The sequence below is a fragment of the Podarcis cretensis genome (assembly GCF_951804945.1).
Source record: "Podarcis cretensis genome assembly, chromosome: 7".
NCBI classification, from domain to species: Eukaryota; Metazoa; Chordata; class Lepidosauria; order Squamata; family Lacertidae; genus Podarcis; species Podarcis cretensis.
Window position 1 is genome coordinate 68,680,696 of NC_137176.1, and position 12,878 is coordinate 68,693,573.

The window sequence follows — 12,878 nt, forward strand, 5'->3', positions numbered from 1 at the left end:
GGGGTTTGGGGGGGGTGACTGTGGGGGGAGCCGGACGCTGCAGGAGCCGGAATCTCCTTTGCGCCACCAGCCAGGACTCAGCCCCGGGGGCGAGGTGTGCCTTCCGAGCATGTGCAGAGTGCAATGGGTGTAGCCAGGATTTATGTTGCGCGCGGGGGGAGGAACCTCAATTAGTTAACTATTTTTATTGATTTACTTGATTGAAGGAGGGGAGCTGCCCTCCTGCCTCTCCTAAGCCCCTGGCACTGTGTGATCAGCCTCCCGGGGGGCGGCTGCTAGGCGGGGTTGAATTCGGATTTTAGGTGCCAGAGTAGGCCGGAAAGGAGATTATCTGGCCACTTCACCGTCTGGATTAGGCGCGTTTGCTAAGCCATAAAAAAGGTTAGGCTGGGAGATTTGTTGTAGTGAAATAAGGAGCTGGCACTCTGCACATGCTCCAAGTCATTTCTTTGCCAGCTTTTGCTTTGTATGTTCTCCTTTGTGAGTTTTGGCTGAAACGAATTCCTGGAAAGGGGGGGGGGGTTAGGAGTAGAAAACTTCTGGTTGATTTTTCCACCAGCTACACAGCTGAGACAAGAGCTTGAGTGGAAATTCGGACTGAAAGAATAGCATTTCGCCGTCCGTTTAAAAAAGAAGTTGGTTTTTTTTTTACAATTGACAGGCTCACCTATGAAGTATACCCCAAACCCTGCTTCCACACTGGAACCAAGGAGGAGCCAATGGAAGGAGAGCTGTTCTTAGTGGTTTCCAAAGTTACAGAATACATTTCTGCCCCCTCTGGACATTGGGCAAAGTCTGAGCTGGAGCATGTTTTGAATATGCTCTTTCCCACTGGTTTCCCCTCTCCCCCAACAGACTATTCTAAAATTCCCTAGGGCATTGGCAGATCACTTAATGATTTTTCTGCCTGCTGGAGCAATTGGAAAGTGCTATGCTAAATGCTCTGTTATTTTAAATTTTTATTTATTTATGATTTATGATTAAAAAAATAGAGCAGTTTCTGGTATGTAAAACCATAAAATTAAAATCATTTAACAAAGTTGAAATCAAAAATCGTGTAACTATTTTGGAAATATGTGTTCTTAATTCTTGTATAGATAGGCCTGATGGAATAGAAAAGTTTTCGGCAGGTGTTTAAAAGTTGGCACAGAAGGCATCTGCTGAATCTCTGTTGGCACAGTATTCCACACTTTGGCTAATGACACTGAAGCCTTGACTTCTTGTTATTGTAAAATTAGTGTCACCAATTCAGGGAACAACCCAAGTTGCTCCTTGTAAGATACAATAAAATAACTGTATTTTATTACTTTTGGGGTTTTTTTGCTTGCAATTTTTTGTATTCCGGTTTTAATCCCATGGACTTCAGTTTGCATGTGTGCTCCAGGGAAACACCAGAAACCATAGTTTGGGATACCTGCCTCTAATCATCACCTGCTTGCTGGCTAGGCATTAATGTTTTCCTGCCTGCAAAACATTTGTTGTGTGTACAGATACAGCTGAACACTTCAAGCAAATCATCACATGCAATGCTCCATATATGTTTGCTTTTCAACACATATCCTGGAATTCCATAACTGCACATCTCAAGCACATGGGACAAGTGTTCAGGTCTGCCCTCATTACTGCAAAATCAGTATTTGATGTGGCTGTAATTTAGCTTCTTTTAGTAAATTGTTGTTTTTATGTACTCGTAAAAGTTCAAAAAGGATTTTCAGTGCAACCTGCTCTGAAATTGCTCTGCGATGAAGATTGATGCTTTCAGTAAGTAAAATATATAGGTTGCATGCAAAGGATGTCCTTTACATGTATTTTATTTTATTTTATTTTATTTAACTATGGCGCTTTTAAAGGTGCCCTAGGTGGACTTTGAGTGGCCAGAATTGGCTTGTATCAGGGATCAACCATTCCTCCTATTTCTGGGAACTGGGTTCTAAGTACCGTACGTTGAACCCTCAATTCTCTTGGTAGCTTTGGGGAAAATCGTGTTTGCAGAAGAAAGAAAATGTAGCACTTCTTCATACAGTGCATAGTTATATGGGACTTGCTACCACAAGAGGCTATACTTCCTCTGGGATAAGCGGCAGTGTTCTAGTCACTGGGGAACAACGTTGGAATTGGGCTATTGTTCAGAAGTAATGCCATTCCTCTGCTATGAGCAGGGAGATAGTTCTTATCTATTTTCATTGCTCCCTATTCCCTACCAGTGCAGTCGGCCAACCTTTGACCACTTGTCAGTTTGGTGGTCCCTGCTTGCCTAACCTGCCCTCAGTGTTGGCTTTATAGATTTTTAGAAGAACAAATAATGAGTTTGGTAAGAGCACCCATGTGTGTGTTTGTGTGTTAACCACAACCTTGACCAACTGTCCTTTCACTAGGCAGAGAGAAACCGTCTCCTCTGAAGAAGACAGGGCTTAATGGTTTTTTTTAAAAAAAGTTTGTTTACATTTTATCCACTCTCATCCCTAAAGACTTTGGTGGCGCTGTGGGTTAAAGCCTCAGCGCCTAGGGCTTGCCGATCGAAAGGTCGGCGGTTCGAATCCCTGCGGCGGGGTGCGCTCCCGCTGCTCGGTCCCAGCGCCTGCCAACCTAGCAGTTTGAAAGCACCTCCGGGTGCAAGTAGATAAATAGGGACCGCTTACCAGCGGGAAGGTAAACGGCGTTTCCGTGTGCGGCTCTGGCTCTGGCTCTGGCCAGAGCAGCGATGTCACGCTGGCCACGTGACCCGGAAGTGTCTCCGGACAGCGCTGGCCCCTGGCCTCTTAAGTGAGATGGGCGCACAACCCCAGAGTCTGTCAAGACTGGCCCGTACGGGCAGGGGTACCTTTACCTTTACCTTTTACAAAAGTTTAAAAAGCAAAGTCAGCTCTAAACGATGCTTTCTAGAAACAGCCCACCTGTAATTTCAGTAAAATCACTCGTATCATGTCCCAGGCTGTTTCTGTACAGTGCATTTCTGCAATGACACCTTGAAAGCTTGAGATTTGGTAGGGGATACTGAACTAAGCATTTAGAGAAAATCCAATTTATTTTCTTTCCAAAAAAAGGAGAAAGTTTCTGGTTCTCCAGGCTGAGAAAGTGCAGACAATGGTTCAAATGGATTGAGTGGATGAGTCCTCAGTTGCCATGCATAGATTCTTAACTCTATATAGAATGCTTATGCAATAATAATAATAATAATAATAATAATAATAATAATAATTTATATACCACCCATCTGGCCCATTATCATTCATTGTAGAGCACCCCACAGTGTTGTAAAGTAATTATCTCATTAGTTTTTTGTTGGGTTGAAACTCCCCTTGCACTGGAGGCTGATGTAGACAGAGAGAGGAACTGCTGTGTTTCCTTGACTGTCCTTTCTGACCTAACCTGTGCTGACCTTCCTTCATTTCCTACCTACTTCCTCTTTATTCTCACCTTGGGAGAAGAGACATCCTTTTGTCTCTCTCCTGCTAAAATGCAAGAGCAAGCATAGCTCAGGGCATCACCACCTGAGGTAGAGAGAAGTGAGATCTTTCCTGTCAATCAAGCATGTATTTCATGCAGCAAACATAGCTTTCTTATTTTCCAAAAGTCAAGAGTCTCAGTGTGATTATACCCAGGATAAAGTGCTCCTCCAACAGTGATCCAGCATTTAAGTTCAACGTTTGCAGAGTGTTTTAATTCCAAATGCCAACGTTTTCAACGAGTACTGGTTAGAGTGTTGGACTGGGACCTAGGAGACCAGAGTTCAAATTCCCACTGAGCCATGAAGGTCACTGAGTGACCTTGGGGCCAGTCATTGATCCTCAAGGCTCATCCACACTTTCCTTTTGTCCTGGTACTCTAAGCATAGGTCTGTGTCCCAAGTGCTTTTTATTTTTTTGCCTGGCCGTGTTCCCCAGGAAAATCTGACTTGTACAGTGGAATTGGAGAAAATTTGGGTTGGTTGAAGAGGAGCTTTTCTGCCTGGCATCTAACCTACCTCACAGATCTACCAGTGAGCGCAAGTAAAAAAGACAGTCACTTAGAACAAAAGAACAGAGCTCCTCTGAATTTGGGGCTGTGACATCCTCCCATTTACTCGGCATCAAGTGCACTCCCAGCACTGGTTTGGGAAGTGATGTTCCTATAAGGTTAGCAACAATCCACATCTATCCTGTTTTTTCTTATGAAATACTGCATTATTTTATTTTTTAATAATTGTTATTAAAGATTTCTTAGTTTACAAAATCATGTGCATTGTCTCTTTTCCCAAGTTGTGTTTTCAACAGATCCATTACAGTGGTACCTCGGGTTACAGACACTTCAGGTTACAGACGCTTCAGGTTACAGACGCTTCAGGTTACAGACTCCACTAACCTGGAAGTAGTACCTTGGGTTAAGAACTTTACCTCAGGATGAGAACAGAAATTGTGCGGTGGTGGCGCGGCGGCAGCGGGAGGCCCCATTAGCTAAAGTGGTACCTCAGGTTAAGAACGGTTTCAAGTTAAGAACGGACCTCCGGAACTAATTAAGTTTGTAACCAGAGGTACCACTGTACATTTGTTGCAAGACATTAGTATTGCATGCAGTATTCGGTTGGGATGAAAAGAGGGGAAAAGATGCTTCTATTCTACTTAGTGTATGTGTGCGGTTTTGTGTCAGTGTCACTTGTGTGGGTTCTCTTTCTATTTGCTTGTTATATTTCCTTGGTGGTGAGCAGTGGTGTAGGAGGGGGGTGCAGTGGGTGTGGGTCACCCTGGGTGTCATCACTGAGGGGTGTGTGTGTGACAAAATGGCAAAAATATGTGTTTTTGAAAAAATAATTCCCGCGCCCACCGCATGCCCCTTCCTATGCCACTGCAGAAGCACTCTCCTCTTGAGTGATTTCCAGAAACCAGAAGCATTGCTGTCTCCAACTTTGCAGGCAGAGCGCAGCTTTTATGGCTAACAGACTTTGCCAGCCCTCTCCTCCATGAATCTGCCTTATCCAGAGGCATAGCTAGGTGAGGCGGGGGGCACTGGGTGCTACACTGTGGGGCCTGCAGTGTGCCTGAGCTACGTGTCTCTCCTGAGGGGGAGGCAGTGGGCGAACTGCCTGCAAGCTCCGCACTGCTTTTTTGAGCAGCGCAGAGCTTGTGTCTGCCCATGTGGGTAAAACCTCAGCGCCTAGGGCTTGCCAATCGCATGGTCGGTGGTTCGAATCCCCTCGGCGGGGTGAGCTCCCGTCTTCCGGTCCCAGCTCCTGCCCACCTAGCCGTTCGAAAGCACCCCTAAGTGCAAGTAGATAAATAGGTACTGCTTTATAGCGGGAAGGTAAACGGCATTTTCGTGTGTTGCGCTGGTGCTGGCTCACCAGAGCAGCTTCATCACGCTGACCACGTGACCCGGAAGTGTCTCCGGAGAGCGCTGGCCCCCGGCCTCTTAAGTGAGATGGGTGCACAACCCTAGAGTCGGACACGACTGGCCCGTACGGGCAGGGGTACCTTTACCTTTACCTAAATTAGTCTGGGAATTTAATTGATGTTTCCATGAGCATAGACCGGGGGGGGGCAGTAAATAAATAAAAATACTTAACTAAAAGTAGAAATTGTAGAGAGATTTTGACAGATTTTTCAGAGCACTTAGGGGGTCAAAAGAAAGTAATTTAAAACAACTGTTGTTGAGACATTTCATTTTGAATCTGCTAGACAGAATCAGACAGAGAATGGTGACAGATGGGTGGCCTGCCCACCCCACAACACAAATCATGGCTATGCCCATGGATATTTCAGTTGTTACATTTCACTGGACGTTGTATTGTATTGCTAGATCTTACATTGATTGTAACCCACCCTGGGACCCTGAAGAAAATGAGAAAATGTTTCCATGCACTATTTGCACAATTTGATCACATGTATTTATTTACAGAGTTTAAACTATGGTCCTGTAAAGTATCAACAGTTTATCCCTGAAAAACCTGAAATCGGGGGAAAAGGCACATTCTTTCATATCCAGTTCTCCAAGAATCACTCACCTACCACTGCCCTTCCCTTGAACACATTTCAATGCAGAAAATCTCGAATATTTGTCCTTCACATACGGTATTTATTTCATTCAGTTAACTCAGTGGATTGTTATGTAAAGCTCTAGGGACAGCGAAACGGTGACAAGAATTTCAGCTGGCAGAGTTATTTACCATGTGAACTAACAATGTTCTTGAACTCCACCCAGCAAGTGAGGACCACTTCTGAACTGGATCTCAAGACTGCATTGTTTCGGTTCCTATTTCCCAGAGGGGAGGGAAAGAAAACTTTCTTATTTGACCATACAGTAACTGATTTTGTTCTTGTCCCGCTGCAGGTGTTTTTAAATAGCAGGAAGAGCTCTTAAAAAGCCATTTTAAAAAAGGATGGTTAGATCAGCCCACAAATCAGTTAAGCCGAAGTCAAATATACACCCTTTAGCGACCATTTGGGGGCCTACAAGAACTTGGAGCTAGCCATTCTTCTGCACCTGTATTGCCCATCGAGTTCAGTGAAATGTAATTGGCACACAGCAGGGATGTTGAACTGTGGCCCTCCAGAGGTTGTTGGACTACAACTCCCATGATCCCTGACCATTGGCCATGGTGGCTGGGGCTCATGGGAGCTGGAGTCCAGCAGAGTGTACATGGAGACAAAGATTTGGGATAGTAGGTTGTATCCTGTGCTGGATTACCAAATAGGCAGAGTAGGCACCGGCCTTTGGGCCCCACACCTCTTAGGGGCGCCGTGACAATGGATCAAAATTGGTTTATTAAAATTGTTGGCTGGTAAAATAAAAAACTTATTAGGAGATAGTTTGCGAGCCCCCCACCCCGAGATTTTGACTGCGTAGGGGCCTCTACAGGGTTAATCCGGCACTGCTGTTCCACTTGCATAGGAGACTTCTGTTTTTGCAATGACACATCCTTTCCCTGCAACCCCTGCTTCAGAGGGTTTGGGGTCCCTCCAGAGAATATTTGGGGGGCTTAGCAGAGTGAGGAGAGGAAAGGGGGTTCCTGTTGCATCAGTTGAACACAGCATTGGATGTAACCCAGTGTCTTCTCCCTGTATCTGCCATAGAAATGTCATTTTATACAAGAAATAGCCCTATTGATTGGTTTCAGGGTGAGAGATGGCTATCCGCTTTGTCGAAAACCTAAACACCGAAGCAATAAAAATAGGAAATTTCACACAGGGGATCAACAATGCTGGAAAATTATAAGCATGTGCTTACTTTGCATGGGATCTCATTTATACTTTTATTTACTAGCACTTGGGGAACATGAGAGGTTCGCCGCTGCAGTGTTTATTTACATGTACAGAGAATGTCACACTTCTCATTAATTTGTCATAATTTGTATTTCTGCTTGGAGACTCCAGCTATGTAAACTCAATCCCTGGTTTTACTATCATTTGTAATTTACCCAGCTGTTCAACTAACTCCAGAGGCCGCCCACTCCTGCAGCCGATTCCCAAAATGAGGCATTATCTCTAAAATTATGGTGTAATCACTTCTCCTGAATTCGTTGCTGAGCCTATGCTTCTCAATTCCTTGGGGGTTGTAAGTCTTTTAGAGCTTAACTTCGGAGCCTGTTCTCACAATCACCCCAATGTCTGGGCCCAGAGGAAGAAAGTCAAGCCGTTCTGGCGGCTTCATTCGGTGGCAAGGCTGTTGTGTACATCTGCGGCAAAAGGGGCGAAAATATACAGTCAGTCCATCGCTGGTTTTTGGCATGCTGCTGAAGTAGATGACTCATCTACGTATGTGCCTTTGATTCTTTATTTATTTTAGTTGTTAGTCATTATCAAAATGACAAAAGGGTCTGTTAAAATGGAAAAAAATCCATGCTTTTAACCAGTGCTATTTTATCTAGAAAAAGAGGTGCTGGAACTCACCACGAACACCTCCCTCCCTCTCTTAGAATGGCAATGATGCCTACTTGAGAGGTGCCAGAACGGAGTTCCAGCTGAAAAAAAGCCCTGCTTTTAACAATATAAAGACATAATTAGATTCCAAGGGGCCAATTCTGGAGCAAGAGTCACTGGGGTGAGCAGTTTAGGATGCAGCAGAGCTCCAGGTCAGTTGGCTCTGCTGGTGGCAAATCTCCAATCTTGGCTCAGCTGAAGATAATGGCAGTGTAACTTGGGTGGAGCTGTGGGTTAAACCACTAAGCCTAGGGCTTGCTGATCAGAAGGTCAGTGGTTCGAATCCCTGCGACGGGATTGAGCTCCCGTTGCTCCTGCTCCTGCCAACCTAGCAGTTTGAAAGCATGTCAAAGTGCAAGTAGATAAATAGGTACTGCTCCGGCGGGAAGGTAAACGGCGTTTCCGTGCACTGCTCTGGTTCGCCAGAAGCGGCTTAGTCATGCTGGCCACATGACCCGGAAGCTGTAAGCCGGCTCCCTCGGCCAATAAAGCGAGATGAACTCCACAACCCTAGAGTCGTTTGCAACTGGACCTAATGGTCAGGGGTCCCTTTACCTTTAACTTGTTCATCCCATCTCAGCAAGGACTCTGCTGACACAGCTGAGGCCAGCGTAAGTTCCAGAAAAGCGGCAGTGTGTAGATGTTGTGGGGGCGGGATTAAGCCCATTCAGATCAGTCATGTGATCTGGCAACCTGGCACAGAACACTACAGTATTTCATTTTTCTTCGCCACGCTTAGGCAGAGCAGCAGCAGCAGCCCAACTGCTGAATGGGATTTGGATCTGGTGTGACTTTATGTCCACATATGTGATATTAAGCCGCTTTGAACTCAACAGGTCTTAATTTTGAGTAGACAATATATAGCAGTACTGGCGAACCTGTGGTCCTCCAGGTGTTGCTGGACTACAACTCCCATCATCCTGGGCCATTGGCCATGATGGCTGGTGGAGGGCTGTAGGCTTCCCAACTCTGATATAACAAATTGGTTTGTATATGTCAGTGTTTCAGTCTGGTTGTTTATCTTCAATGAATCATGTCCATTCCAGTAGTGGAATAACTTATCAACTATATTCATATTACATTGACATTTTCTTTTGCCCTCTCTAACATGCATAAGATGATTAAGTTTCAAACTCTTCTACAGTCGCCAATTTAATTTCCCATTGTATTATTCTGGGGATTTCCATTCCCCCACCCTTTTAAAAAACAGCTGAGTTATAAGGATTCAATCCAGTGCCATAAAAAAAATGATCTGCAGTATTGTCTCCTTAGTACATGCTTCTTTCATGACCATAGGGTAGGGGCCTTCTCCAAGTAAACACTGTGACAACAGCAGGCTCCAGATCAAGCTATTAACATTATAGAAAACATATCTGCAATATACAGATTTATCTTATTTTTATTTGCTAAAAAAATTCTGCACTATATTGCCAACATTAAGGGAAAAATTGTCATATGGCAGTGAACAGCATAAAATCGACAGTAAAATTGCATTCATTAAACAAGTAGAAAATGTGTCACCAGTAGGAGATCAGTTTGATACATCAATGCACTACTGTACATGCTTGCTTTATGTTCACTGGGAGCACATTCCAAAGGGCAGGTGCCACCACACTAAAGGCAATGTGTGGTGGCAGGGCTTTGTGAAGAAGCAGCATTATGAGTTACATGCAGAGAACACACCACATGGACACATAGGACAAATATTCATTTTTTTAAATGTATGTGGATTGCATCCTATAGACAGTGGGAGGCAAAGTATACACTGGCTGATGAAACCATAGACTAACTTGTGGCTCCAGTAGCACAAGTGCATTATAGTTGTTCATGAGTCTTCATATTAATCATTTCCAAACAGGTGGACTGCATGGCAAAATTATGTCACTTAGGTCACTAGAACTCATGATTCTTGTAAAGGCATCTAAAGGCACAGTCCTAACCCTAGATCCACCTGGATGAGTTAGGATCTACTGGATCTGGTTCCCAGCTATCCCAGCAAGCCTGCCTCAGCCAGTGATATGCTGGCTTAACTCCCCCATTGCAACTGGGCTGAGCCCAACAAATTTGATGCTGAATAAGGGTCATTCCAGGGGAGTGGTGCAGGCTGGAGCAGGCAGTGAGGACTTATGGTGAATCTTAACTCTGTTCAGATGTCAGGGACCATGCTGAGGAGGGCACTGAGGAAGAATGGTGGGAGCCACCCCTCCCCCTGATCCTGATCCGGAATCTTCCCAGGAGCAGGAGGACAGTATAGATTTGGAACAGTGGTTTGCAGAGGGGCATAGTTCAGAAGGCAGAAGCTGGGAAATACTGGATGGGGAACAGCTAGCAGAAGAAACACTAGAAGAGAGAGAGTTAACAGATTCACAGTCTCTGGATAGCATTCACCCCCCTTCTCCAAAGTCACGGAGCACTCAGAAAGTGTCAGAGCAGAAAGCACAGCAGGTACAAGCTCAGATTACTAGACGTAGGAGTGACGTAGACTAATAGGGACGGAGAGGGGAGTGTCCTTTAATTGGGAGCACCGCCATTTCTAGGAGATGTGCTCTTTGTTCTCTCACTGTGATTATTAAAGATTCTAACTAGTAAGGCGTTCCTTTCATTTGATCTCTTATCTACTACCATGGGGGGGGGGGGGGGAGAGGAAGCCCATTCCCCAAAGCCTGACATCAGCTTAGGCTCATGGTCTGGCAATGTGGAGGAACTTAACGCTGGCAAAAAGGATGGTGAAAGTCCAACCACAGAATGGAAGTTAATGGGAAGGGGAGGGTTCCTAATCCTCAGAAAGGCTCACCTTCTCATGACACCCACCCTGCTCTGAAAGCATGCTTGAGATCTGGCATGAACCCTGGCCAGTCACACGGCAGCTCACCTCACATCTTGCATCCGGTGGCACAGCAGGCTGCCTCAAAAGTGCAAAAAGACTGTGTGCTTGGGAGAGGGGCACAGGGTTACCTGGTAAAAGGTACTTTACACTAGAAGGGCACAACCAACAAATGCTAGGCACTCTCAGCAGTTCTCAAACAAGGACCACCCACCAGAGATGGGAAGCAAATGAGACCTTTGTGATGAGACCTCTCTCTGAAGTTTCTTTCCACAACATGAAAGCAGCAGCAGCTGCATGTTGGAGATCCAGAAACTGCTCGCACACAGCAGCTGCCCCAGAGCCTAGCAGCAAGGTTGTTATGTACTAAGCGTGGATCCTAGAACAATAGGCAAGGAGGATCTTAGAATGCAACAACTGATGGGCTTACAGGAAAAGACCAATCAGGCTCCAGGAGGAAGTTAATCAGCCTATTAGGCTGGTAGGATCGTAGAATGCAACAACTCTTTGGCTTGCAGGAAAAGACCAATCAGGCTCCAAGAGGGAAGCAGAATCAGCCAATCAGACGGGACTCATTGTAAATAATGTATATAAAAGCCTGAGGTTTGGGGGGCAATTCAATCACTGTTTTACAAGCTGCAATAAAGAGCATGATATCACTACAGGACTCCGAGTATATTTCAAAGGTCATGCCAGGAAGCAAGGGGCCCCCAAAGAAAGGCCAATTAACATTCCCATTCACATGATGAGGGCTGGTGGCACTCACAAGCACCCCCTAAATTTGCCCCAGAGCACTATCAGGTCCTGGCATGCAGGTCCCTGTGGAGGAACACCAAGGCTACTGCCATTGCCTTCCTGGACACAGAGCAGTGGTGGGAGGGTGAACCTCCAAGGGAAGAAGGCTCAGAATGCAGGGTGGGCTGACGATGAGCGATCAGAGGGAGAAGATTGGGAAGAGAAGGAGGTGTCGGAAGCTGAAGAAGTGCCAGGTTTTAGTGAGCAGGGAGAGTCTGCGGCAGAGAGAAATCTAAAATCAGGAGAGAAGGGAGGCAAGAGGCAGAGATGAGCCAGGCTGATGTCTGGTCTTCCAAGTTGAGTAGAGGTATGAAGCAGGTGCACTAGCGAAGTCTCAGCTTGCTTGGGAAGGACCTGGGAGAGAAGGAGACTTAGGCTGCTGTGGGAAGGCAGGGTCCTTCAGCCTCCATGACTGCCTCATAGGGGCAAGACCTACCGAGAAGAGTTGCTGTGCTTATTAGGCCTAGCGCTCCTGAGCAGACCTGGCTTATTCTAATAAAGAGTTAACTCCATGTGATTTATTGCTGGCTTGCTCCTGACAGCTGCCATCACCAGCTGCCAGCCTTGAGCACTACACAATATGGAAGTGCTTAGCAGGGGACCTGCACCTTGGACACTGAGGACACACAAGGAAAGGTAAGAGGTTGCCAGTTGCGGAGGATGCTGCTGCAACCACTAACCCTTGTTGCCATCCCCACGTCTGATTGCCTAGCAGACACGTAGCTTGGAGAAAGCAGCAGCAGCACTTGCACTATTGGTGGTTATGGTCCAATACGGAGAGCCACACTCGCAGAGAGTTGCATTGAGCAGAAACACAACAATCAAGCTAAAGCTAATAGCAGCATTTTGCTTTTCCCACCTCGGTGCTCGTTTTGCGTCACAAGCTCCTTGAAGTTGTGTCCCGTGTTAACACAAACATAGCAATTCACTTTCACTTTCCAGGTCTTTTTTTTAGTATTTATTTGACGGGGAGCTCTGTTGCACAGGTCTGTTCGACTACTGGTTCCCAGAGCTGATCAACAGTGTGCAAAGTGTGTCACATCTGTACTATTTTCTCCCTTTTTATGCAGTACGCAGTAGGTCTCTGTACAGAGGAAGGATATGATTTGAGACTGGTGGGTTCACAGCACCACCCTGTGGACGGCAGGGGGGAAAAAACCTCTACGGGTGCAACGGCTACAAGACTCGCCTTGCATTTGTGTCTATTGCGTTTGGAAGCAGCCCAATCTGTTTCAGATCTGCATGTTGTTGTTTCAGTTCGATTCATTATTTGGGTCCAAGTGTGATGTGCTAAACCCAAAGCTCTTGTTTCACGCCTGTTGACTACAATGGCAAATCTCCATGCACCTTTTATATTTCGACCCCTT